Below are 27,999 nucleotides of genomic sequence, written 5' to 3' on the forward strand. Positions count from 1 at the left end.
AAATCCACGCATTAAAAATTGAAAATAAAATAAAATAAAGCCCTCTGCATTAAAATTTGACTACATTTACAATCAAATCAATTTGCCACATGAACAAATACCCCTAGAAACAAAAAAGCAATAGTTTATGTCAGAATTGGATGGTTCAATTAGACAGTTTTAGACAGTTAGGAATGGGATGAAACGCTAAAAAAGATATTTTGATAATCAATTTTACAATCAATTCTTTCGAGAAAAAAGAATGGAAACTGTAGAATAAAATGTTGAAATCTGGTTCCACTTATGAGTAAAATTGTCATCTACCCCACATATGAATCACCAAGACTGTTAAACTCAGCAGATTATCTCATAGCTAACACGAGCTTTTTCCAACTTCCGCTGTCCAAGGTAGAACTGTCCAAGGTTGTGAGCAGTAGCCCCAACCTTGCATGAGTATGGTTTTGTATTAAAGCCGTCAAAGGTTAATGGAACTCACCATATCAAGGCACTAGAATCATTCGTACTATGTAACATAGCACGTGCGCAAATATATTTCATCATGAATATATAATAGCTTATACTCAATTTGGTCTACCATCAATGTAAGAAAAAATTTCCATGGAAAACAAAATTCATATTGAATATATAACAGCTTATACTCAATTTCATTGATGAAAAATTTAATTTGAACTATTGTTATGCAAGATTTTTATACTACCAATCATCAAGAAAATTGGCAACATCAAAAACGATGCTAGCTCATAGGAAGGGAAATAAAAAATAAAGTTTAATGTCCTGTCAATTGTTTACTTCTAGTTCATAAAATGACCTTGAGATGAAAAGGTTCAGTAATTCCTTGAACATAATTCTATTTTCCTAAAATCTCCAGCTCCATGCAAACTAAATCATAACTTACGTTCTTTAGTTTCAGATGCATTATTGACCCCCTAGTAATGATGTCTACAAATACAGTTGAAAGAAGCATAATCTATGATGTTGCACAGCAGTAGCACTATACCGTATATCATCTGGGCCAAAAGCTTCCTCTAATATGTCGATGGCTTCCAAGTATAATGGTTCTGCTTTGGAAAAATCCTTTTTGATCCTGTATAACTCTGCCTGAAATGAAAAATAATAGAAATAACTGAGGGGCGTGTTATCAATGTCATTTACTTTTTCAATTAACATAAAGAATCGGTACATATTAGTAGCATATTATATACAATCAATCTTTCAAGAAATTTAAGTAGTTAGAAGAGAGGAAAAATTAGATGAAGTTAAAGAAAATGTTGGTACATGTGTCATAGGAAGCTGAATATTTCAATACAACTTCAACACCACTATGCCAAATTATTCGAGATTTGACCATTTTAAGTTGTGCATCAAATGTAATCTCGTAATATAGCATTAAACCATTCTTCATATAAGAACTATGACAGATGTACCAATATTTTCTTAGTGCATATGAAAATACTTCAGCAATAAAAGGGGAATACCAAGTGAGAGGTAGTACACATCTCCTTCCCTAGTTTTATTTTGCCCTTCTCCCCTATAAAACTTCTAAATCAACAGACAACAATGATCATTTTTGAAAAAAGGTTGCATCTGACAAAAAGTATATAGGATTTATTATACAGTTCTCATAGTAATTAAGAATAGGACAATTATCAAGTATAGATAAACTAACCAGGTTATTGCATGAAGATGCAACATGCGGATCTCTTGGGCCGAAACCCTCTTTAGCTTCTTGTAGAGTAGCAAGAAAAATGTTTTCAGCTGCATCTAGTTGTCCTTGGCAGAAAAAGAACATACAATAGAGGTTGGTAGAGCAGGAAAAATTTTAAATGAAGAGAATGAAAAAGAAAAACAATAGGCAGAAACTGCTTGCCTTTATGAAAAATTCCCTCGCTTTATCAGTAAATACTCTCTATTTTGCTGTATGTGTTTTTGATACTACAGAACTATCCTCAACTTTTCTTAATCCAATTAAGTCATCATCTGGAGATGCTTCATTAGTTGGATCTTCTGCAAACACAGTGTTGGCACCGGTCCCTAGTACAATAGTTGCACATAAATAGCCAATTCAGTCGTGCACAATAATTCGTTTTAGTCACCTTCCAATAGTGATAATGAGTATCATACAATTTATTAGTAATCAATGGGATCAAGTTTTCAACAAATCCTCACTGTATTAGATACCATAAGATGTTTGATGTCCACAAAAATTCATAATAATCATTAATCAAATTAAACTCCAATATAGCACCATAAGGCTAATCTTTTTCAAATGGGTAATAAAGTTACACATAACATTGCAGTTTACAAATAATAATATTGCACCATTAAGCATTAGTTACAGAGGCATACCAATATTTCTAGATATAACAATCCATAGACAAGGATCCCTAAGATTCATCCTCAAGCCATTTGCTCTGGTTTGATACAAAGTTTAAGTTTCCCTGGAAGAGCAACACAAAAATAATAAGACAGTATACCTTAGCTGCTACCACAAATAACCTGCACATATACCAATGAAGCTTAGTTTTTATAATTGATACGCATAAAATCTCTTCACTATAATAGTATTATCTTAAAGCTATACTGTTATAGAAAAGCAATACATTTTTTATGCAAGTTATGTTCAATTAAGTTAATTGCCAAAAAATTTAGACCACTATATGTATATCACTTAGCTTGAATTTAAGAAATTAATACCACTGAGCCTGGAACTGGAAGATCTGTGTGCAAAATGGAAGAATCTCCTCAGTGTTTTCCATCAGAAGAAAGAAAACCTTGGCAGGAGCATCAGCAACTCTGAAAGCTTCTGCGGTTACCCGTACTAACCACAAGCTAGGAAAAACATTGAAAATTCAGCACAAGAAACTCAGAAAAGATGCACATCATGATGATGAAAGTGAAAATAGAAAGAAAAGGAAAAATACACAGTACATACAGTTGTTTCTGAACATGTTTGGGCCTCGAACCTCAAAGCATAGCATTATATGCTAGCGACTCAAAAAAGCATATTCAATAACAACATACACTAGAACCTCTCAAAGAACATACATACATCCTAAACACATTCCTCAATTTCTCCAATTTGAGAATAGAATTAGCTTCCTAAGATTACAGTGGAGAAAAACCCTAACCTGAGACATGATTGCAGCGGAGACAGCTCAGACAGAGCAGCGAGGACGTGAGGCATTGGCGAGCCGATGACAACCATCGAGCAGCAACGATGACCAGAGACGACTCAGGCAGCGCAAGGCAGAGAAGAGGGATTACAGCAGCGGCGGATCCGGCAGCGCAGGTAGAAATGGCAACAGCAGCACAAGTCAGAGATTTCAAAATGGCGGAGAAGAGCAGAAGATTCAGAACGGCACGGGTAGAAGAACACATCAGATTAGACTATAGCAAAATGTGATGCAAGCAAAAGAATACGGTGCCAGCAAAGTAGAACACGGCGCAAGCTTAAGCAGTGATGAACATGATGACGACAAGCATAGAGGAATGCAGAACGCGCGTCAATGTCGTTAAAGGGGAAAATTGAGTTAGGGTTAGGATTTTGATTCTGAAATGGTATGGTTCGAGACTTCGAGTTTTGTTTCTAAGTAATGGTAGTCAGGAATGGCACCAGATTCGATGGTCCCAGAATGTTTGGACCATTAAATGGTCCCATAACAAAACATATTTTTTTAAAGTTTTTAATAATTGATAAATAGTCTTTATCTAATTTTAATTACAAATTAACCCCATATATTTTATTTAATCATAAAAACTATTTTTTTATTTTATAAATTATTATTTTATCATTAATCTATTATGTTTATTAACAATCAAAAACAAAAATAATAATGAATTAGATCTTCCATTGATCGTAATAAACTTTTTGGCTATTCCAATTGATTAAAAGATTATATTTGATCCGTGACGTTCGTCCAGGACTATGAAATCGTGTTTCTTTGAAAATTAATCGATTGGATTATCAAAACAATCGATTGAATTTCAGGTTTTCCATAACTCAATCGATTGGACTACAGGTTGTTATCACAAAACAATCGATTGAAAATTGCAAGGCAGCATGATTTTCACAAAAATCAATCGATTGGTCATATTACCCAATCGATTGAACGATGACTAAAATGTGGGTTTTTAATAATTCAATCAATTGCTTATACTACCCAATCGATTGAATGTTTCAAAACAGCCTGAGGTCTCACAATTCAATCGATTGGTTGTGTTATAGCTAAATGGGTGATTGAATGAAGCAGTATAGAAATTCATGTGATGATGTACGGACGTATGAAGGTAAGATAAGGAATATGAATGTTTGTGAATCGATGAAGGTAAAGCGTCTTTTTTCACATAACAGAGAAGATATTATTCATCTTACAACTACAAGGGTCTAGAGTACAAGACAAGTTTGGACTTTCAGGAACAAGAAATCTAGCAGATAACAAGAAGATATTATTCATCTTAAATTTTTTTTATCAAGAAATAATTAATTAAACAAAAAGATAAAAAAAGGGGGGGGGGTTACATACCTTCTTCGTTTTAGCCTCTCCACCACCTTGATCTTGGGGAAAGATGTAGGTCATGTTACAATCAGTAACAAAAAGGCTTTGAAGATTCACCAAATGTCTAGCAATAGAGAAAGACCATAGGCATTTTAAAAAATTCCAACACCCATTCACATCCAGGTGTATCAAGTTTTGAAAGGGAGAATAAGTTTGTTTGATAGTGTGGTACTTCTTGCCCAACTCTTTCAACTTTTGTAAAGGATAATTGCTTTGATTGATAGTATGGAAAGTACTCCATATTTGGTCACTCCATATGTGGTTGATTTCGAGCATAGACAACTCAATTCTCTCCAGCTTTGGAACTTCTATCTGCAAAACAATATGAATTTGATTTTCTCAAATTAATTTTCTTCCTTCGAGGAAAAAGAAAGTCAATTCTTCCAAGCTACTATTAAACAAAATTCAAAATGCACAAGAGAATCGAATTTGAACATACCTTACGATGAAATAGTGATTTGGTATCTCCTTCAGATGAAATATGATAGAATCCAATAAGCTTTGATAAAGATTGTAGTGTCAAAGAACGTAGTTTAGGAAGATTGGGAATAGGCTCTGTTTCATTACTATTATTTGTTTCCATGACAACAATCTCTTTCAAAGAGTTACATTCAGAAACTTCAATTGTGTCAAGAGCAGTTAGAAATCCAACCACAGAACTTAGGAAAACTTTTTTCAACATACCACAGAGCTCGATCTTTATGGTTTTCAATTTACTGAAGGAAGGTTGATGAGCGGATAATTTATACGCTTTTTGGCATTGTTTTTACATAGTTTTCAGTATGATTTAGTTAGTTTTTAGTATATTTTTATTAGTTTTTAATTAAAAATCACATTTCTGGACTTTACTATGAGTTGTGTATTTTTCTGTGATTTCAGGTATTTTCTGGCTGAAATTGAGGAACCTGAGCAAAAATCAGATTCAGAGGTTGAAGAAGGACTGCAGATGCTGTTGGATTCTGACTTCCCTGGACTCAAAGTGGATTTTCTGGAGCTACAAAACTCCAAATGGCACGCTTCCAATTGCGTTGGAAAGTAGACATCCAGGGCTTTCCAGTAATATATAATAGTCTATACTTTGCTTGAGTTTAGATGATGCAAACTGGCGTTGAACGCCAGTTCCATGTTGTAGTCTTGCGTTCAGCGCCAGAAACAAGTTGCAAAGTGGAGTTCAACGCCAGAAACACGTTACAAACTGGCGTTCAACTCCAAGAATGACCTCTCCACGTGAAAGCTTCATGCTCAGCCCAAGCACACACCAAATGGGCCCCAGAAGTGGATTTCTACATCATTTACTTATTTCTGTAAACCCTAGTAACTAGTTTAGTATAAATAGGACTTTTTTCTATTGTATTTATATCTTTGGATCTTTGATAAGTTTTATGCTATCTTAGAATTTCATTGGGGCTGGCCATTTGGCCATGCCTGGACCATTATCACTTATGTATTTTCAAACAGTAGAGTTTCTACACTCCATAGATTAAGGTGTGGAGCTCTGCTGTTCCTCATGAATTAATACAAAGTACTATTGTTTTTCTATTCAATTCAAGCTTATTCCTATTGTAAGATATCCATTCGCACCCAAGAACATGATGAATGTGATGATTATGTGACGCTCATCATCATTCTCACCTATGAACGCGTGCCTGACAAACACTTCCGTTCTACATGCAAACAAGCTAGAATGAGTATCTCTTGGATATCTAATACAGAGGACCGAGTCCGAGATATTGGAATCTTCGTGGTATAAGTTAGAACCCATGGATGGCCATTCTTGAGATTTGGAAAGTCTAAACCTTGTCTGTGGTATTCCGAGTAGGATCCGGGAAGGGATGGCTGTGACGAATTTCAAATTCGCAAGTACTGGGCGTAGTGACAGACGCAAAAGGAGGGTGAATCCTATTCCAGTATGATCGAGAACCTCCAGATGATTAGCCATGCAGTGACAGCGCATTGGACCATTTTCACAGAGAGGATGGGAAGTAGCCATTGACAACGGTGATGCCCTACATACAGCTTTCCATGGAAAGGAGTAGGAAGGATTGGATGAAGACAGCAGGAAAGCAGAGGTTCAGAGGGACGAAAGAATCTCTATACGCTTATCTGAAATTCTCACCAATGAATTACATAAGTACCACTATCCTATTTTATATTTTATTTATTTTCATCCACTATAATTTCTTAAAACAATTTAATCCGCCTGACTAAGATTTACAAGATGACCATAGCTTGCTTCATACCAACAATCTCCGTGGGATTCGACCCTTACTCACGTAAGGTATTACTTGGACGACCCAGTGCACTTGATGGTTAGTTGCGCGAAGTTGTGAAGTTATGTTTGGACCATGGTATTGTGTACACGTTTTTGGAGCCATTGCCAGGGAATCAATTTCGAACAACAATTTCACATCTAGATCACAATTTCGCACACCAAGTTTTTGGCGCCGTTGCCGGGGATTCTTCGAGTTTGGACAACTGACGGTTCATCCTGTTGCTCAGATTAGGTAACTTTCTTTTCATTTTCTTTTCAAAAAAAAAATATTTCTTCTTTTTCATTTTTCCCAATTAATTTTCGAAAAAATAAAAAAAAGATTAATAAAATCATAAAAACCAAAAATAATTTGTGTTTCTTGTTTGAGTCTAGAGTCAACTTTTAAGTTTGGTGTCAATTGCATCTTTTTAATTTTCTAAAAATTATTTTCAAAAATTTCATCCATTGCATTCTTCATGATCTTTAAGTTGTTCTTGGCCAGTCTTCTTGTTTGATCTTCATATTTTCTTGTTTTGTGTCTTTTGTTATTTTTCATATGCATTTTCAATTTGTTAGTGTCTATACATGAAAAATCTTTAAGTTTGGTGTCTTGCATGTTTTCTTTTCTTGAAAATTTTTCAAAAATAAGTTCTTGGTGTTCATCTTAACATTCAAAGTGTTCTTGGTGTTCATCTTGAAACTCATAGTATTCTTGCATGCATCTTTTATTTTAATCCAAAATTTTTATGTTTTGCATCAATTTTATGTTTTTCTCTCTCTTCATTAAAAATTCAAAAATCAAAAAATTATCTTTCCCTTATTTCACTCATAATTTTCGAAAATTTGATTTGATTTAGTCAAAAGTTTTTAAAATTTAGTTGTTTCTTATAAGTCAAATCAAATTTTCAATTTAAAAATCTTATCTTTTTCAAAAATAAAATCTTTTTTATTTTTCTTATTTATTTTCGAAAATGTTAAAAATATTTTTCAAAAATCTTTTTCTTAAATTTATCTCATAATTTTTGAAAATATTATCAACAATTAATGTTTTGATTCAAAAATTTCAAGTTTGTTACTTGCTTGTTAAGAAAGATTCAAACTTTGAGTTCTAGAATCATATCTTGTGATTACTTGTGAGTCAAGTCATTAATTTTGATTTTGAAATTTCAAATTTAATTTTTAAATCTTCTTAATATCTTTTCAATCATATCTTTTCTATCATATCTTTTTAATCATATCTATTTTCAAAATAAATTTCTATCATATCTTTTTAAATCTTATCCTTTTCAAAAATTTGATTTTAAAATATCTCTTCTAATTTCTTATCTTCTTATCTTTTCAAAATTGATCTTCAAATCTTTTTCAACTAACTAATTGACTTTGTGTTTGTTTCTTATCTTTTTCAAAATCACCTAACTTCTCTTCTCTCTCTAATTTTCGAAAATACCTCCCTCTTTTTCAAAAATTCTTTTTAATTAATTAATTGTTTTGAATTTTAATTTAACTTAATTTCAATTTTAATTTCCGAATTTTAACCTTAATTTTTATTTTTAATTTTTTTAAATTTTCGAATTCTTCTCTTCCTCATCTTATTCTATTTATTTATTCAATTACTAACACTTTTCCTCATCTCAAATCACTGCTCCTATCCTCACCCTTGTGTTTGGATTATCCATTCTTCTTCACTCCTATTCCCTTTCTTCTTCTACTAACAATAAGGAACCTCTTTACTGTGACATAGAGGATTCCTCTTCTTTTCTTGTTCTCTTCTCTTTCATATGAGTAGGAACAAGGAAAAAGGTATTCTTGTTGAGGCTGGTCCAGAACCTGAAAGGACTCTGAAGAGGAAACTAAGAGAAGCTAAAATACAACAATCCAGAGATAACCTTACAGAAATTTTCGAAAAGGAAGAGGAGATGGCAGCCAAAAATAATAACAATGCAAGGAGGAAGCTTGGTGATTATACTACACCTACTTCCAAGTTTGATGGAAGAAGCATCTCAATCCCCACCATTGGAGCAAATAATTTTGAGCTGAAACCTCAATTAGTTGCTCTAATGCAACAGAACTACAAATTCCATGGACTTCCATCAGAAGATCCCTACCAGTTTTTAACTGAGTTCCTGCAGATCTGTGAGACTGTTAAGACTAATGGAGTAGATCCTGAAGTCTACAGGCTCATGCTTTTCCCCTTTGCTGTAAGAGACAGAGCTAGAACATGGTTGGACTCACAACCTAAAGATAGCCTGAACTCTTGGGATAAGCTGATCACGGCCTTCTTGGCTAAGTTCTTTCCTCCTCAAAAGCTGAGCAAGCTTAGAGTGGATGTTCAAACCTTCAAGCAAAAAGATGGTGAATCCCTCTATGAAGCTTGAGAAAGATACAAGCAGATGACCAAAAGGTGTCCTCCTGACATGCTTTCAGAATGGACCATTCTGGATATATTCTATTATGGTCTGTCTGAGTTCTCCAAGATGTCACTGGACCATTCTACAGATGGATCCATTCACCTAAAGAAAATGCCTGCAGAAGCTCAAGAACTCATTGACATGGTTGCTAATAACCAGTTCATGTACACTTCTGAGAGGAATCCTGTAAGTAATGGGACGCCTCAGAAGAAGGGAGTTCTTGAAATTGATGCTCTAAATTCCATATTGGCTCAGAACAAAGTGTTGACTCAGCAAGTCAACATGATTTCCCAAAGTCTGAATGGATGGCAAAATGCATCCAACAGTACTAAAAAGGCATCTTCTGAAGAAGAAGCTTATGATCCTGATAACCCTGCAATAGCAGAGGTAAATTACATGGGTGAACCTTATGGAAACACCTATAATTCATCATGGAGAAATCATCCAAATTTCTCATGGAAGGATCAATAAAAGCCTCAACAAGGCTTTAATAATGGTGGAAGAAACAGGCTCAGCAATAGCAAGCCTTTTCCATCATCTTCTCAGCAACAGACAGAGAACTCTGAACAAAATACCTCTAATTTAGCAAACTTAGTCTCTGATCTGTCCAAGGCCACTCTAAGTTTCATGAGTGAAACAAGGTCCTCCATAAGAAATTTGGAGGCACAAGTGGGCCAGCTGAGTAAGAAAATCACTGAAACACCTCCTAGTACTCTCCCAAGCAATACAGAAGAGAATCCAAAGAGAGAGTGCAAGGCCATTGATATAACCAATATGGCCGAACCTACAGGGGAGGAAAAGGACGTGAATCCCAGTGAGGAAGACCTCCTGGGACGTCCAGTGATCAACAAGGAGTTTCCCTTTGAGGAACCAAAGGAATCTGAGGCTCATCTAGAAACCATAGAAATTCCATTGAACCTCCTTATGCCCTTCATGAGCTCTGATGAGTATTCTTCTTCTGAAGAGAATGAGGATGTTACTGAAGAGCAAGTTGCCAAGTACCTTGGTGCAATCATGAAGCTGAATGCCAAATTATTTAGTAATGAGACTTGGGAAGATGAACCTCCCTTGCTCATCAATGAACTGAGTAATCTGGATCAACTGACATTGTCTCAGAAGAAACAGGATCCTGGAAAGTTCTTAATACCTTGTACCATGGGCACCATGACCTTTGAGAAGGCTCTATGTGACCTTGGGTCAAGGATAAACCTCATGCCACTCTCTGTAATGGAGAAACTGGGAATCCTTGAGGTACAGGCTGCCAATTTCTCATTAGAGATGGCAGACAAATCTCTGAAGATGGCTTATGGACTAGTAGAGGACGTGCTAGTAAGGGTTGAAGGCCTTTACATCCCTGCTGATTTCATAATCCTAGACACTGGAAAGGATGAGAATGAATCCATCATCCTTGGAAGACCCTTCCTAGCCACAGTAAGAGCTGTGATTGATGTGGACAGAGGAGAGTTGGTCCTTCAACTAAATGAGGACAACCTTGTATTTAAAACTCAAGGATCTCCTTCTGTAACAATGGAGAGGAAGCATGAAAAGCTTTTCTCAGTACAGAGTCAACTAAAGTCCCCACAGTCAAACTCTAAGTTTGGTGTTAGGAGGCCTTAGCCAAACTCTAAGTTTGGTGTTGAACTCCCATATCCAAACTCTAAGTTTGGTGTTGGGAGTCTATAAAATTGACCTGATCACCTGTGTGGCTCCATGAGAGCCCACTGTCAAGCTATTGACATTAAAGAAGCGCTTGTTGGGAGGCAACCCAATTTTTATTTATCTAATTTTATTTTTATTTTTATTGTTCTTTCATGTTTTATTAGGTTCATGATCATGTGGAGTCACAAAATAAATACAAAAAATTAAAAACGGAATCAAAAACAGCAGAAGGAAAATCACACCCTGGAGGAAGGACTTACTGGCGTTTAAACGCCAGTAAGGAGCATCTGGCTGGCGTTCAACGCCAGAACAGAGCATAGAGCTGGCGCTGAACGCTAGAAACAAGCATAGAACTGGCGTTCAACGCCAGAAACATGCTGCATATGGGCGTTGAACGCCCAGAACAAGCATCACTTCGGCGTTTAAACGCCAGAAATGCATGCAAAGGCATTTTACATGCCTAATTGGTGCAAGGTTGTAAATCCTTGACACCTCAGGATCTGTGGGCCCCACAGGATCACTTCAGGATCTGTGGACCCCACAGGATCCCCACCTACCTCCACTCATACTCTTCCCTCTTCTCAACATTCATCCTCTCCTCCTAATAAACACCCTTCCCCAAAACCCTTCCCCAATCACCTCAAACTCTCTTCCCTATTACCCCTTCACCACTCACATCCATCCACTCTTCCCCATAAACCCTACCTACCTTCAAAATTCAAAATCACTTTCCCACCCAAACCCACCCAAAATGGCCGAACCTACCACCTCTCCCCTCACTATATAAACCCCTCCATCCCTCCTTCATTTCAACACAACACAACCCTCTCTTCTATACCTTGGCCGAATACACCTCCCCCCACTCTCCTCCATATTTTCTCTTCTTCTTCTTTTCTTTCTTCTCTTGCTCGAGGGTGAGCAATATTCTAAGTTTGGTGTGGTAAAAGCATAAGCTTTTTGTTTTTCCATTGCCATTGATGGCACCTAAGACCGGAGAAACCTCTAAAAAAGGGTACGGGAAGACAAAAGCTTCTACCTCCGAGTCATGGGAGATGGAAAGATTTATCTCCAAAACCCATCAAGACCACTTCTATGATGTTGTGAACAAGAAGAAGGTGATCCCCGAGGTCCCTTTCAAACTCAAGAAAAATGAGTATCCGGAAATCCGACATGAGATCCAAAGAAGAGGTTGGGAATTTCTAAACAACCCCATTCAACAAGTCAGAATCCTAATGGTTCAAGAGTTCTATGCCAATGCATGGATCACTAGGAACCATGATCAAAGTAAGAACCCGAACCCAAAGAATTATCTTACCATGGTTCGGGGTAACTACTTAGATTTCAGTCCGGAAAATGTAAGGCTGGCGTTCAACTTGCCAATGATGGAAGAGAACGCACGCCCCTACACAAGAAGAGTCAACTTTGATCAAAGGTTGGACCAAGTCCTCATGGACATATATGTGGAAGGAGCTCAATGTAAGATTGACTCAAAAGGCAAACCGGTTCAACTGAGAAGATTAGACCTTAAGCCTGTAGCTAGAGGATGGTTGGAGTTCATTCAACGCTCAATCATTCCCACTAGCAACCGGTCTGAAGTTACTATAGACCGGGCCATCATGATCCATAGTATCATGATTGGGGAGGAAGTGGAGGTTCATGAGATTATACCTCAAGAACTCTACAAGGTGGCTGACAAGTCCTCCACTGTGGCAAGGTTAGCCTTTCCTCACCTCATTTGCCATCTATGCAACTCGGATGGGATTGACATAGAGGGAGATATCCTCATTGATGAGGACAAGCCCATCACTAAGAAAAGGATGGAGCCAACAAGAGAGCCTATTCATGGATCTCAAGGGACGTATGAAGAAGCTCATCACCAAGAAATCCCTGAGATGCCTCAAGGGATGCACTTTCCTCCACAGAATTTTTTGGGAGCAAATCAACACCTCCCTAGGAGAATTGAGTTCCAACATGGGATAACTAAGGGTGGAACATCAAGAGCACTCCATCATCCTCCATGAAATTAGAGAAGATCAAAAAGCAATGAGGGAGGAGCAACAAAGACAAGGAAGAGACATAGAAGAGCTCAAGGACATCATTGGTTCCTCAAGAAGAAAACGCCACCATCACTAAGGTGGACTCATTTCTTGTTCTTAAATTTTCTGTTTTTTGTTTTTTTATGTTAAATGTTTATTTATGTTTGTGTCTTATTACATGATCATTAGTATCTAAGTGTCTATGCCTTAAAGTAGTGAATATGAATCCATCACCTCTCTTAAATGAAAAATGTTTTAAAAACAAAAGAACAAGAAGTATATGGTTTCGAATTCATCCTTGAAACTAGTTTAATTATTTTGATGTGGTGACAATACTTTTTGTTTTCTGAATGAATGCTTGAACAGTGCATATGTCTTTTGAATTTGATGTTTAAGAATGTTAAATATGTTGGCTCTTGAAAGAATGATGACAAGGAGACATGTTATTTGATAATCTGAAAAATCATAAAAATGATTCTTGAAGCAAGAAAAAGCAGTGAATACAAAGCTTGCAAAAAAAAAAATAGCGAAAAAAAAGAGAAAAAGAACAAGCAATCAGAAAAAGCCAAAAGCTCTTAAAACCAAAAGGCAAGAGCAAAAAGCCAGTAGCCCTTAAAACCAAAAGGCAAGGGTAAATAAAAAGGATCCAAGGCTTTGAGCATCAGTGGATAGGAGGGCCTAAAGGAATAAAATCCTGGCCTAAGCGGCTAAACTAAGCTGTCCCTAACCATGTGCTTGTGGCGTGAAGGTGTCAAGTGAAAACTTGAGACTGAGCGGTTAAAGACAAGGTCCAAAGCAAAAGCAGAGTGTGCTTAAGAACCCTGGACACCTCTAATTGGGGACTTTAGCAAAGCTGAGTCACAATCTAAAAAGGTTCACCCAGTTATGTGTCTGTGGCATTTATGTATCCAGTGGTAATACTGGAAAACAAAGTGCTTAGGGCCACGGCCAAGACTCATAAAGTAGCTGGATTCAAGAATCAACATACTGAACTAGGAGAATCAATAACACTATCTGAACTCTGAGTTCCTATAGATGCCAATCATTCTGAACTTCAATGGATAAAGTGAGATGCCAAAACTATTCAAGAGGCAAAAAGCTACAAGTCCTGCTCATCTGATTGGAGCTATGTTTCATTGATAGTTTGGAATTTATAGTATATTCTCTTCTTTTTATCCTATTTGATTTTTAGTTGCTTGGGGACAAGCAACAATTTAAGTTTGGTGTTGTGATGAGCGGATAATTTATACGCTTTTTGGCATTGTTTTTACATAGTTTTCAGTATGATTTAGTTAGTTTTTAGTATATTTTTATTAGTTTTTAATTAAAAATAACATTTCTGGACTTTACTATGAGTTGTGTGTTTTTCTGTGATTTCAGGTATTTTCTGGCTGAAATTGAGGAACCTGAGCAAAAATCAGATTCAGAGGTTGAAGAAGGACTGCAGATGCTGTTGGATTCTGACCTCCCTGCACTCAAAGTGGATTTTCCAAAGCTACAGAACTCCAAATGGCACGCTTTTAATTGCGTTGGAAAGTAGACATCCAGGGCTTTCTAGCAATATATAATAGTCCATACTTTTCCTGAGTTTAGATGACGCAAACTGGTGTTGAAAGCCAGTTCCATGTTGCAGTCTGGCGTTCAGCGCCAGAAACATGTTGCAAAGTGGAGTTCAACTCCAAGAATGACCTCTCCACGTGAAAGCTTCATGCTCAGCCCAAGCACATACCAAGTGGGCCCCGGAAGTAGATTTCTACATTATTTACTTATTTCTGTAAACCCTAGTATAGTATAAATAGGAGTTTTTACTATTGTATTTACATCTTTGGATCTTTGATCAGTTTTATGCTATCTTAGACTTTCATGGGGGCTGGCCATTCGGCCAGGCCTGGACCATTATCACTTATATATTTTCAAATGGTAAAGTTTCTACACTCCATAGATTAAGGTGTGGAGCTCTGCTGTTCCTCATGAATTAATACAAAGTACTACTATTTTTCTATTCAATTCAAGCTTATTCCTATTCTAGGATATCCATTCGCACCCAAGAACATGATGAATGTGATGATTATGTGACGCTCATCATCATTCTCACCTATGAATGCGTGCCTGACAAACACTTCCGTTCTACATGCAAACAAGCTAGAATGAGTATCTCTTGGATATCTAATACAGAGGACCGAGTCCGAGATATTGGAATCTTCGTGGTATAAGTTAGAACCCATGGATGGCCATTCCTGAGATCCGGAAAGTCTAAACCTTGTCTGTGGTATTCTGAGTAGGATCCGGGAAGGGATGGCTGTGACGAACTTCAAACTCGGAAGTATTGGGCGTAGTGACAGACGCAAAAGGAGGGTGAATCCTATTCCAGTATGAACGAGAACCTCCAGATGATTAGCCATGCAGTGACAGCTGATAAACCCATATTTTATAATATATTTTATGCTTAATTTGAGTGATTTATTCAATCTTTCATCCACTTATTCATATTAATTGCATGGTTTTACTTTCCCTTCCTTATTATGTGATGTATGTGAAAAACATGTTTCCTACTCTTTAAAATTAATTATTTTAATTACCTTTATTTTCATTCGATGCCGTGATTAGTGTGTTGAGTAGTTTTAGATCTTCTAAGGCAGGAATGACTCAAAAGATGGAAAGAAAACATACAAAAATGGAAGAAAAGCACAAAACGGAGTTTTTGGAGAAACTGGCATCCACGCGATCGCATGGGCGACGCGGACGCATGCCAAGCGCGAATCGATAGCGACGCAGCCGCATGACTGACGTGATCGTGCACCTTAAGCAAACCACATATGACGCGGCCGCATGACTGACGCGACCGCGTGACAAGAAAAGCTCCGAATAACGCGACCGCCTGACCCACACGAACGCGTGACAGAGGCCACGCACCAGAAATTGCAGAAAATGTTCCCAGCGATTTCTGAAGCCCTTTTTGGCCAAATCCAAGTCCAGAAGGGATAGACCAGAGGTTATAAAGTGTGGGAATGCATCCATTCAAGGGAGCTCGCCAATTTAGTTACTTCTCATGATTTAGGTTAGTCTTGAGAGAGGTTCTCTCCTCTCTCTCTTAGGATTCAGGACTTCTCTTAGTTTTAGGAGTGACTCTCAATCCCAGGTTTAATGTTCCTTTATTTTAAGCTTCCCTTTCACTTTTATTCATTCCATTACTTTAGTTGATTATTTACTTTGCCATTTAATTTATGAATTCTTCTATGTTCCAGATTATTTGAATTAATGTTATTTGAGGTATTTCAGTTTAATATTGCTTTCTTTTATTTATGCTATTATTGCTTTTACTCTGAAGACATCTTTATTCCAATAGATTTAATTTTTCCCTTTTGGTCTTGGTTAAGAAATCAGTAACTCACGAGTTATCTTAGCTCAATATAATTGATAACTGTTATCTTTGCTAATTGAACTGAACTTTAATAATCCCAACCTTTTCTTAGGAAATAAATAGGATTCGAAGATCAAGCTAATTAGTCCCTTGACTTTCCTTTGCTTTAGTAAAGGTCAACTAAGTGGAATTAAGATTCAATCTTCTTTATTATTGAGAAGGGTAACTAATCTGGACTTCCAATTTCTCATCCCTTGCCAAAAGTTTGCTTTACAGTATTTATTTATTTTTATTTGCCATTTAAATTATTTGTCATATTTGTTCCTCATTCTTGAAACCCCAAATTTACAATCTCCATAACCAATAATAAGAACATACTTCCTGCAGTTCCTTGAGAAGACGACCCGAGGTTTGAATACTTTGGTTAACAATTTATTTAGGGGTTTGTTACTTGTGACAACCAAAAAGTTTGTATGAAAGGACTTTTGAAGGTTTAGAAACTATACTTGCAATGAGGATTTATCCGCAAAATTTCTAGACCACGCAAAAGTTCCTCTCACCAAAATGGCGCCGTTGCCGGGGAACTGCTAACGTGTGCCTTATTATTGGTTATTGTAAATATTTTTCTTTTACTTGTTTATTTATTTCTGTTTTTCCTTTTTAATTTTATTTGCTACTATGAACTCTCACCCTTCTCTCTTTGAGTTTGGTTCTAACTTTGTTGAAGGAAATAGAAGTTACAGCAGGAATATGCATCAAGGTCAGACCAATCAAGGATGGATGGAGCCAAAAGGATCTAATCAACCCTTTAGGCAACAACACCCTCCAAGATATCATGGACAACGACCATTCTACAATGCATACCCAGCTGATAGATATGGTGGACAACCTTGTAACTACCAACAAGCCCCACCCCGTGCCTATAGACCATCCTCTCAACATAACCTCGAACCACCACACTCACAAGCTTCTCTTCACCATTCGCCACCACATGATCCCTATTTACCCCAGTTCTAATCCAATCAATCCCAAGCACCACCACTTTCCTATGTATCATGTCCAAATCCATCACCCCGAGAATCAGAGGTTCGCCTCAAGGAAACAGTAAATAAACTTCAAACAACCATTCGACAAATGGAGCAAGAAGTAATTCAATTAGCTTTTTGACGTTCAAACATTCAAGGACCAACCACAGCCCCATGTGGACAATCTAACGAAGAGTGTAGCATGAAGGAAATACTAGAAACTCCAGTGGACAAGACAGAGAATGAATTCGTACTAGAACAAGTAGAAGAAGCTGTCATTATGCAAGAAGAAGAGTTGGTTAAAGATCTAGGAGACGTTGAACCTCCATGGGAATTCAGAGCTGAAGAGAACTCCGTTAAGGACACTACAGTTGATGCTAAGGAGGACAGTACACAATCCCCAAGGCAAGTCGTTTATGAAGAACTCGACGGAATAACCCAGGACACAAATTCCCTTGATGATGATAGTCACAAGTCAAGCTCTCTTAGTAATGAACTTACATCCGCAAGTGAATTCTCTGAGATCGAAGAATCTTCCCCAAATAAATACGAAGATGATGCAGAGGTAGATTTCTCTCAACCTCCAATCTATGACTCGAGTGATGAGGAAGACACAGAAGACTTTGACCAGGACACAGATGCATTTGAAGAACCTTGCAAAGAAGTGGAGGAATTCACAGAAGAGCACAAGGGAGTAGAACTTACAGAACCACCAGAAACACCTTCCCCAAGGCCATTACCACCCAATACAAGCTTCAAGTGGGTACAATCCTTAACCTTTAACTTTACTTTTTCACTTGAATACGGTTTGCTTGAAACAGATGGCCAGCTTAGAGTTCTCTATGGCTTTAAGAGTAAGAGGGAAATGGCTCGTGCTCAGAGCTGGTGCACAAGGTTCAATAAGGTTCCACGCTTCAACTTGAAGTGCACGGATTGGTATCATGTTCAATTGAATGGATCTCGGAAAACGTTTGGTCACCATGGTGAGAATCTACTTTCTAAACCGCCCGGATGAAAAAGTATAGATCAAGACAGAGGCGGATTTAAAAGCAAAGTTTGGGATCCTGGAATCTATTCTGACATTCGTCATTCTGGGAGCCTAAAAATTTGTTTGAAGCTGCTCAGGAGCTTTACATGCCTAGTTTGGGACCCCGGAGGCTATTGGCATTCCAAGCATTGGTGGAGATTTTTGGATGAATTAAACATAAGCCGCCATAACAAGAAGCTCTTCCAATGTCCAACTTAAGGACTTTAACTAAAAGTGCTAGGTGGGAGACAACCCACCATGGTATGATCGTTCCTTTTGCACTTTTAATTTTATTTAGTTTTGTTTGTTTTTGAGTTTTATTTTATTCTATTAAACCTGGAATTTTGCATCGCATTCATATTAATCATTGCATTCTGCATACTGCATAAAAAAGGGTGCGCGACACGATCGCATCACTCATGCGATCGCGTCGTATTGCGAAAAACACTACCCACGCGACCGCATCATCCATGCGGCCGCATGATATGGAAATCGGCGTAAGGATCCAACGTCCAGAAAGTTGGGCTGGAATCGTGCGGCCATTGTGCGTTTTGCACAAAATGCCCACGCGATCACATGCCCCATGCGATCTCGTCACTTGCACACAACCAATCCCACGCGACCGCGTGAGTGACGCGATCGCGTCGCATGGATTACACAAGGCCGCAGAAGGAGACAGAGAGTTGTGCGGAAACGACGCTGGATTCATGCGTTTCGCACAAATTCCAGCGACGCGATCGCATGCCCCAGGCGATCGCGTCATTCAATCTTTTTTGCCCTCCATTAGATCGCGTCATCCACGCAATCGTGTCACCCCCCATTTCGCTCCAGCCACGCGACCGCGTGCCCCACGCGGCTGCGTGGTTTCAAATTTATAACCCCCCAACCACGCGAACCCTATCAGTCGCGCCTCCCTGAAACACTCTCCTCCCTCTCTTCCTCTCCAATCCAACCACCACCATCCAGCCACCATCACCGCCACCCCCAGACGCCGCCGCCACCTACCCCTCCTTCCTCCTCCCCCTTCTTTCTTCTTCTTTCTTCTTCTTTCCCCCCCTCTGCCACTGCCCCCTTCGCAACCACCACCCACCGCCGCCGCCCGTCCCAGCCGCACCCCCCGTCCACCACACACACCTACCCCCTCCCTTTCCCTCTTACCCCCTACCCCATTACCCATCCCTCCTTTCCCCCCTGCCCCGAATAGCCGTGCCCACCACCGCCAGCCGCCGCGCCATCCACTGTTACCACTACCCCCAGCCACCTTTCTGCCCACTCTCCTTATCCGGCCTACCAGGTTCTGACGAATGCCACCCTTCTATCCTTAGTCGTTATTTCAATTTTTTTCTGTTTATGTTCATGTTTAGGCTAGTTAGATATACATGTTGTAGTGGATTTTAGGTTGTTAGGTAGCCTAGGATGTGGTTAGTGGATTTAGGCCTGTTTACTTGCACTGTTCATGTTTCTATTTTATCCAATTTGTAATTCTGCTGTTGCTGTGATGTTTGTAATGTTCATATGCTGTGATTTCTTGTTTCATGCTGCTCTTTACACTGAATTTTCATGTTTATATTCCTTATATGTAATTGCAAGCTTTAATTTTAATTCATATGAACTATTTGATTGTTGTTTATTTTCCGGGACAATCCAATTTTAGCCGAAATGCTGCCCAAATTTCTGTAAACTATTTTCATTCATGTTTTGGTTTTGGCATTTTGAAATCTGCTTTCCTCTGCTTTACCCAAACCCATTCTTGAATGCCAGGCACGCATTCTTATTCTCTTTGATTTCCTGGTTCATATATTGCATTTTTGATGTTTGATTCCAATTTTTGCTATTTCTATATCTATTTGAATCATCATCAACCTGTTTTTCCTTGTTTGGTTATGAGTTACCTATCGCTTCTAATTATGAGTGCTTGTTACTTAGAAACTTATCCTTATGCCACTTACCTTAACCCATTTTTCATTAACTCACTAATTCTAATTTCCTGAACTCTTTTTTTAATTCTAACCAAACTAACCTTTTAAATTCTTTTTTCTGGTTTTTCACTTTCTTTTAACCCTCTAACCATGGCATACTGATAATTTTTCCTACTTAACATGCCTTCTATTACATTTTGGATTGTAAATTTTTCCTTTCGAATTTTTAACTCCTATACAATCCTTAATGCACATTTCCTTAACTCATTCACCTCATTTTAATTCTCCTTTGCCACTGTGTGTTTCTTTTGACTATTTGCCTATTTGTTTTCCTATTTTTTTTATATATCCTGGTTTTCTGTTTTTCAGGATGTCAGATACCCATAGAAAGGGAAAAGGAAAGGCTACCACTGGCAAACATAAAAGAGGAGAATCCTCTATGTCTATCATAGATCTCATGCATGATGCCTCCTGGCGGGAGAAAAACTTCACCCCGCAGGAAAAGGCCGACCAGTTGCTCCCTGCTAATGACCCAGTGAAGTTTGCAAACCGATACTGTGAGCTAAAGTATCCGGTGTTTGCAAACTCCAGGAACCTATACCTGGAGAGGACTCTGAAGATCCCAGAAGAACTCCAGCAATACACCTCTGATCAGATCAAACAAAGAGGCTGGTTCTTTCTAGAGAGAAACATGTTTGAGGTCAATGCATCTTGGGTAAGGAAATTCTACTGCAATTACTTCAAGACTTCCCTAGATGTAGTGAACCTTAGGGAGAAGCAGATTCTGGTTACTGAAGAGGCAATTGAAGATGTTCTGAAGCTTCTGCCTAAATCTGATCAGCCAGATGGTTATCAGAAAGCTGAGGAAGACATGCGCTTTCTGAAGCTTGATTGGGATGCAGTCAAGGCGAGGATTGCCCTTGACCCGACCGTTCCTTGGATTATGGGTCAGAATACCACCATACCCAAGGGAATCAAGCGGGCATACTTGAATGATGAGGCTCGGATGTGGCATCAGATACTTAGCAACTTCATTATGCCGAGTACTCATGAGACGGATATACCAGCCGCTATGATCATCCTCTTATGGTGTGTGATGGAGGGTAAGGACCTGTACCTGCCACGATTTATCCGGTTCTACATGGCCAGGGTCCACGTCTGAGGCACTCTTTCCTTTCTATATTTGATCACACAGCTAGGCCGTCGAGCTGACGTGCCTTGGGAGGATGCTGATGAGAGGCCACCTGCTGCGGAATGTAAGAAGATTATCCCGCACAATAGGAACTTTCTGGCCTTGTCCTACAGACCTCCAGTCCTCACTGCTCCTGGTGACATAGCCACACCATCTGCCAGCCCCTCTTCCTCCACAGCTACACTTGCCACCACCACTGCACCTCCACCTGCCCCAGAGCCCATCTATTATCTAGTGCACTGCCTGTTTCGACGGCTTGACCAGATGGAGTGTCGCAACAAGCGACGCTATGAGCACCTGAAGCTGATGATACGATCTGGTGACATCCCCTTCGAGCCTGACACACCATCCGAGGCATCTGAGGAGGAGGCGGATGCACCCGAAGCAGAGACCCACCCACAGCAGGAGGCGGAGCAGGCAGGCACCCAGCAGGCAGCACACCATCAGGAGGCTCTGCCCCAGATTCAGGCTGTAGACCCTGAGATCCCTCTTCAGTCAGCACCTGCCGCACAGCAGCCAGACCCTCAGATCACCACCTCAGAGACCCCAGCTACCCACCCTTCCAGTGATGACACTCCTTCACACCCTGCTTGAGTGAGCATCGGGGACGATGCTACATTTTAAGTGTGGGGAGGTCGCCATCTCTGGCGTTCTTTTTGGTGAACCACTACATACTCTATTTATTTATTTTGCTAATTTTCTGTATTTTTCTTTTTATTTCTATTTTGCAGTACTTATACATTGCTATTTTTATGTATTTATACTCTATTTCTGCATTTTACATTTTTAGTTCATACTTTAGCCACTTAGTTTAGTTGCAATTCTAACTTATTAGTTATAGAAATTGTGGATTGATTAGTATAGTTTACCCTTTTTAGCATAAGATAACTCGGAATAGATTGAAAAGAAAAAGGAAGTAAACTAGAGACTTTAACAGAATCAAAACAACCCACACCTTGTATATATAGCATTAAATGTTAGTTAATTAAACAACATTTCATCAAGGAGAAACACTAGAACTTTAAAGCCACCTTAAGTTTACATTGAGAATAATGGGAATTTTTAACTAAACCTGCATGACATACATAATAGATAAATGATTTTTGAGCTAGAGAACACATAGCCTGTGAGTTTAGAGCTTAATTGTATGGTTACATTCAAACCATAATTTTTATTCCTATGTGTTCCGCCCTTCTTTTATATTCTGGTGTTCTTTACTTTGTTTTAATCTATATGTCCGATTATAGAATGTAGATACATACCAAGAGAGTGATTGAGGCCATTATTTGATTTTAGCTCACTTATCCCAAAATAGCCTACCCTATACATCACCCTTGTTAGCCCCCTTGAGCCTTTAAATCCCCTTTTATTCTATTAGCCGCATTACTAGCCTTAAGCATAAAAATAAAATAAAATCCCAAGTTGAATCCTTGGTTAGCTTAAGATAGAAAATTATGTATAGTTTAAATGTGGGAAAACCTATTGGGAACATGGATGATGAAAACAAAAGGTAGAAAAGTTGAAAAGAATAAAATAACTCAAATAAAAAGTTTTGGGAAGTATGCTCATATAAAATCAAAATAATTGAATTACCATGTGCATTAAAAAAAAATTTGTTACGAATAAAGGGGACACAAAAAGAACTCCCCAATTATGAAATAAAGCAATGCACATGGGATAAAAATAAACATTAAGGCATGAGCATGTAACATCAAAAGTGGGAAAATATGGAAAGTAGGTAAAGAAGCTTTGATTTAGAAAGTATGTATGTTAGGTGAGATCTTAGTCTAACTAAGGATTCACTTATTAGCTCACTTAGCCTTATACATATACCCTTACCTTTACCTTGGCCCCATTACAACCTTGATTAAAGACCTCATGATCTTTGGTATGTCTATATTCTATAATTGTTGATTGGTTAGATGAAGAACAAAGTTATGGAAAGAAAGAATAAAAAGAAGAATAGAGTGATTAACCCAATAAACACTGAGTGATTAGAGAGTAAACACAAAATCCAGTGAGGGTTCAAGAGCTCATTAACATATATCTCTGCTTAAATTATTAATTGTCTTGCAAGTTTTTAAAATGTTTTTCTCTCCCATCTCAATTGTAAGGGCACTTTATCACTATCTAAGGCTTGGCTATATATATATATATACATGACTCCTTGAGAATGTGAGTTAATTCAACTACATGCAAGCTTTATATTCAAGTGAATAAAAATTAGAATTGCATGATGCATCATTCATCTAGGTAGTTGCATTTAGATTAGATTGCATTGCATGACATTCCACCACTTTAACCTTACTTTTTACCTTGGATTTAGCATGAGGACATGCTATTGTTTAAGTGTGGGGAGATTGATAAACCCATATTTTATGATATATTTTGTGCTTAATTTGAGTGATTTATTCAATCCTTCACCCACTTATTCATATTAATTGCATGGTTTTACTTTCCCTTCCTTATTATATGATGTATGTGAAAAACATGTTTTCTATGCTTTAAAATTAATTATTTTAATTACCTTTATTTCCATTCGATGCCGTGATTAGTGTGTTGAGTAGTTTCAGACCTTCTAAGGCAGGAATGACTCAAAGGATGGAAAGGAAACATACAAAAATGGAAGGAAAGCACAAAACGGAGTTTTTGGAGAAACTGGCATCCGCGCGATCGCATGGGGTGACGCGGACGCATGCCAAGTGCGAATCGATAGCGACGCGGCCGCATGACTGACGCGACCACGCACCTTAAGCAAAACACATATGACGCGGCCGCATGACTGACGCGACCGCGTGACCAACGCGGACGCGTGACAGAGGCCACGCACCAGAAATTACAGAAAATGTTCCCAGCGATTTCTGAAGCCCTTTTTGGCCCAAATCCAAGTCCAGAAGGCATAGACCAGAGGTTATAAAGTGTGGGAATACATCCATTCAAGGGAGCTCGCCAATTTAGTTACTTCTCATGATTTAGGTTAGTCTTGAGAGAGGTTCTCTCCTATCTCTCTTAGGATTTAGGACTTCTCTTAGTTTTAGGAGTGACTCTCAATCCCAGGTTTAATGTTCCCTTATTTTAAGCTTCCCTTTCACTTTTATTTCATTCCATTACTTTAGTTGATTATTTACTTTGTCATTTAATTTATGAATTCTTCTATGTTCCAGATTATTTGAATTAATGTTATTTGAGGTATTTCAGTTTAATATTGCTTTCTTTTATTTATGCTATTATTGCTTTTACTCTGAAGACATCTTTATTCCAATAGATTTACTTTTCCCCTTTTGGTCTTGGTTAAGAAATCAGTAACTCAGGAGTTATCTTAGCTCAATATAATTGATAACTGTTATCTTTGCTAATTGAACTGAACTTCAATAATCCCAACCTTTTCTTAGGAAATAAATAGGATTCGAAGATTAAGCTAATTAGTCCCTTGACTTTCCTTTGCTTTAGTAAAGGTCAACTAAGTGGAATTAAGATTCAATCTTCTTTATTATTGAGAAGGGTAACTAATCTGGACTTCCAATTTCTCATCCCTTACCAAAAGTTTGCTTTACAGTATTTATTTATTTTTAATTGCCATTTAAATTATTTGTCATATTTGTTCCTCATTCTTGAAACCCCAAATTTACAATCTCCATAACCAATAATAAGAACATACTTCCCTACAGTTCCTTGAGAAGACGACCCGAGGTTTGAATACTTCGGTTAACAATTTATTTAGGGGTTTGTTACTTGTGACAACCAAAACGTTTGTATGAAAGGACTTTTGAAGGTTTAGAAACTATACTTGCAACGAGGATTTATCCGCAAAATTTCTAGACCACGCAAAAGTTCCTCTCACCAACAGCGCATCAGACCATTTTCACAGAGAGGATGGGAAGTAGCCATTGACAACGATGATGCCCTACATACAGCTTGCCATGGAAAGGAGTAGGAAGGATTGGATGAAGACAGCAGGAAAGCAGAGGTTCAGAGGGATGAAAGCATCTCTATACGCTTATCTGAAATTCTCACCAATGAATTACAAAAGTACCACTATCCTATTTTATATTTTATTTATTTTCATCCACTATAATTTCTTAAAACAATTTAATCCACCTGACTGAGATTTACAAGATGACCATAGCTTGCTTCATACCAACAATCTCCGTGGGATTCGACCCTTACTCACGTAAGGTATTACTTGGACGACCCAGTGCACTTGCTGGTTAGTTGCGCGAAGTTGTGAAGTTATGTTTGGACCATGGTATTGTGCACACGTTTTTGGAGCCATTGCCAGGGAATCAATTTCGAACAACAATTTCACATCTAGATCACAATTTCGCACACCAAAGGTTCTGTGAATGATTGATGAGAGCAAATTTGCTTCATCTTCCTGAGCTTGTAGAGATGCAATGACTCCAATTTCAGAAAAGCATTCTCCAGATAATTCTCCCTTCTTTTTGGACCGATGAGACACTGAATATTGGAATTTCTTGCAATGGTTAAATGTTTAAGATATGAAAACCCTTGCAAATTCAGTTCATAGAAAACATCTTTGACACTGTTAAGTTTTTCCAGCAACAAAATTTCTACTCTTTCAAACAATATTTTGATTGCCTCATGGGAGTGAATGTCAAAGCCATCCTTTTGATATATTGCCAAACATCTTGACAAGTCATACTTATTTGGACTTTGGAAATCAGGCTTTGAATATCTGATTGAAGAACCAATTGTAATCTTGTAGCTGTATAACTTGTCAAAGAACAAATTCTTGGGCAAATAAGAGACACTTGGGATTTATAGGTCTAGATTTGTTAATTGATCCAAATCTCCTAACACAGACAGACTAGCATTTTTACTCTGGTGTTTCTGTTTGCCATCATCAACCTCCCATTGGAATGGAATGTTTCTCATATACAACTCTTCTAGTCTAGTCAAACTTGACATTACACAATATGGAACTATTCTAAGCTTGTAACAATTACTTATGTCAAAGATTTGTAGCTTAGATAAAAGACTTAGTTTATCGGGCAAGATTCTAATGTCAGATCCTAAAAAACTAAGTATTCTTAAATTCTTTAACTCTCCTATGAGTTCTAATTTCTCACTTAGAATGCATTGCTCCAAACAAAGCATCCTAAGATTTGTGAGGCATTTAATTGATGAAGGCAATGATGAAAGATTGACACCAATCAAAATCAACACCCTAAGCTCTTTCATTTCTTGAAAGAAACTATCTGGTATTTCTAAAGATAGATCATTATTTTCAATATGAAAGACACTAAGTGAAGGGCATTTTAGGCTATTGGGAAATTCTCTAATGAAGTCACAATGTTTTAAGGAAATAACAGTGCATCTTTCCAGTTCATCCTTGCTAGGCCATTCCTCAAATTTTCCTTCAGTCATCGTGAACACGTGTCTCTCCTCAAATGATATTGACAGAGCTGCATCGCGAACAAGATTTTGCATTGTGAAACGATTGCTGGAATAACTGTTAGACAACAGACCTGCATCTTTTAATTTTGCAAGTAACATTTGTACTTTGTCTCTAACTTCCCATACTGAGTAGACGCCTTGAAGAAAACCCAAACCAATACAATATTTCACCAAATCAGCAACCAAAGCATTGTGATCCATACGAGCACAAAGTAAGAATGTAAGCTTGAGCTCTTCATTTTCTAGAAGCCCATAACTCAAACTTGTAGAATACTCAAGTGCTGCGTTTGGATTTTCAGCTGCAAGCTTTGCAAGTTTTCCAAGGGTATCCTTCCAAAACAAGTGGTCCTTCTGGTTCTTCAATGCCCTTGCAGTTGTCACTAGTAACATAGGCAAACCATTACACTTCTCGGCAATTTGATCAGGAGCATATTTTTTTAGTTCGTCAACATTTTTGTCAGCTATTGCAGCTGTCTTCTTGAACAATGTCTCTGCCTCCTTGGAATTTAAGAAGTTTATTGAAAAAATAGAGGCTGCTTTCACATCCATTTCAGTTAATACTTGTCTCAGCTCATAAATCAATAAAATCTTGTACCCCCTGTTGTGCTCTTTTAACTTGCTAGAGGCATTGACGAAGGAGGTTTTTGCTTTCTTATCCTTCTTATCATTAGTAGCAGGTTTCTCAGTTTGCTTATTATCCTTCAATTCAGGATTTTGGTTGTGAACCATAATGGCAGAAGATTCTTCTTTTGTTTGTAGTGGGATTCCCAAAGCAGAAGATTCTTCTTTTGTTTGTAATGGGATTCCCAAAGCATTCAGATCCAGTTTGTCATACAGATCATCCAGGATTATAAGGATGTTATCCTTCTCATTCTTCAGCCTCTCTTGTATGCTAGTTGCTCTTGCTTCCTCACTTTCATCTTCCAACTTCATTCCTAGCATCTCAGCAATTTAGCCTTGAATCTTCTTTGTATCATGACGTTTTGTCACGTTCACCATGATCACCGTATCGAACAACTTGTCAATTTCCTGAGCTTGTTTGGCAGCCTTTATCACTAATCAATTAAATTGTGAGACCTCAGGTTGTTTTCGATTGGGTAGTATAAGCAATTGATTGAATTATTAAAAACCCACATTTTAGTCATCG

The 27,999-nt window shown here is 38.0% G+C and overlaps 1 non-coding gene and 1 pseudogene across 1 annotated transcript; both read right to left on the minus strand.

Annotated features, from left to right (window-relative positions):
* Nucleotides 1-939: 939 nt before the first annotated feature.
* Nucleotides 940-27,997, minus strand: LOC148555127 (uncharacterized; annotated as a pseudogene).
* On the minus strand, nt 9,120-9,227 carry LOC148555128 (small nucleolar RNA R71). The gene has a single exon (XR_015887578.1). It is a non-coding gene; the product is annotated as a small nucleolar RNA R71 (small nucleolar RNA).
* Nucleotides 27,998-27,999: the final 2 nt, after the last annotated feature.

Source organism: Arachis ipaensis, chromosome B6 (genome assembly GCF_059453495.1).
Source record: "Arachis ipaensis isolate K30076 ecotype BB chromosome B6, ASM5945349v1, whole genome shotgun sequence".
NCBI classification, from domain to species: domain Eukaryota; kingdom Viridiplantae; phylum Streptophyta; class Magnoliopsida; order Fabales; family Fabaceae; genus Arachis; species Arachis ipaensis.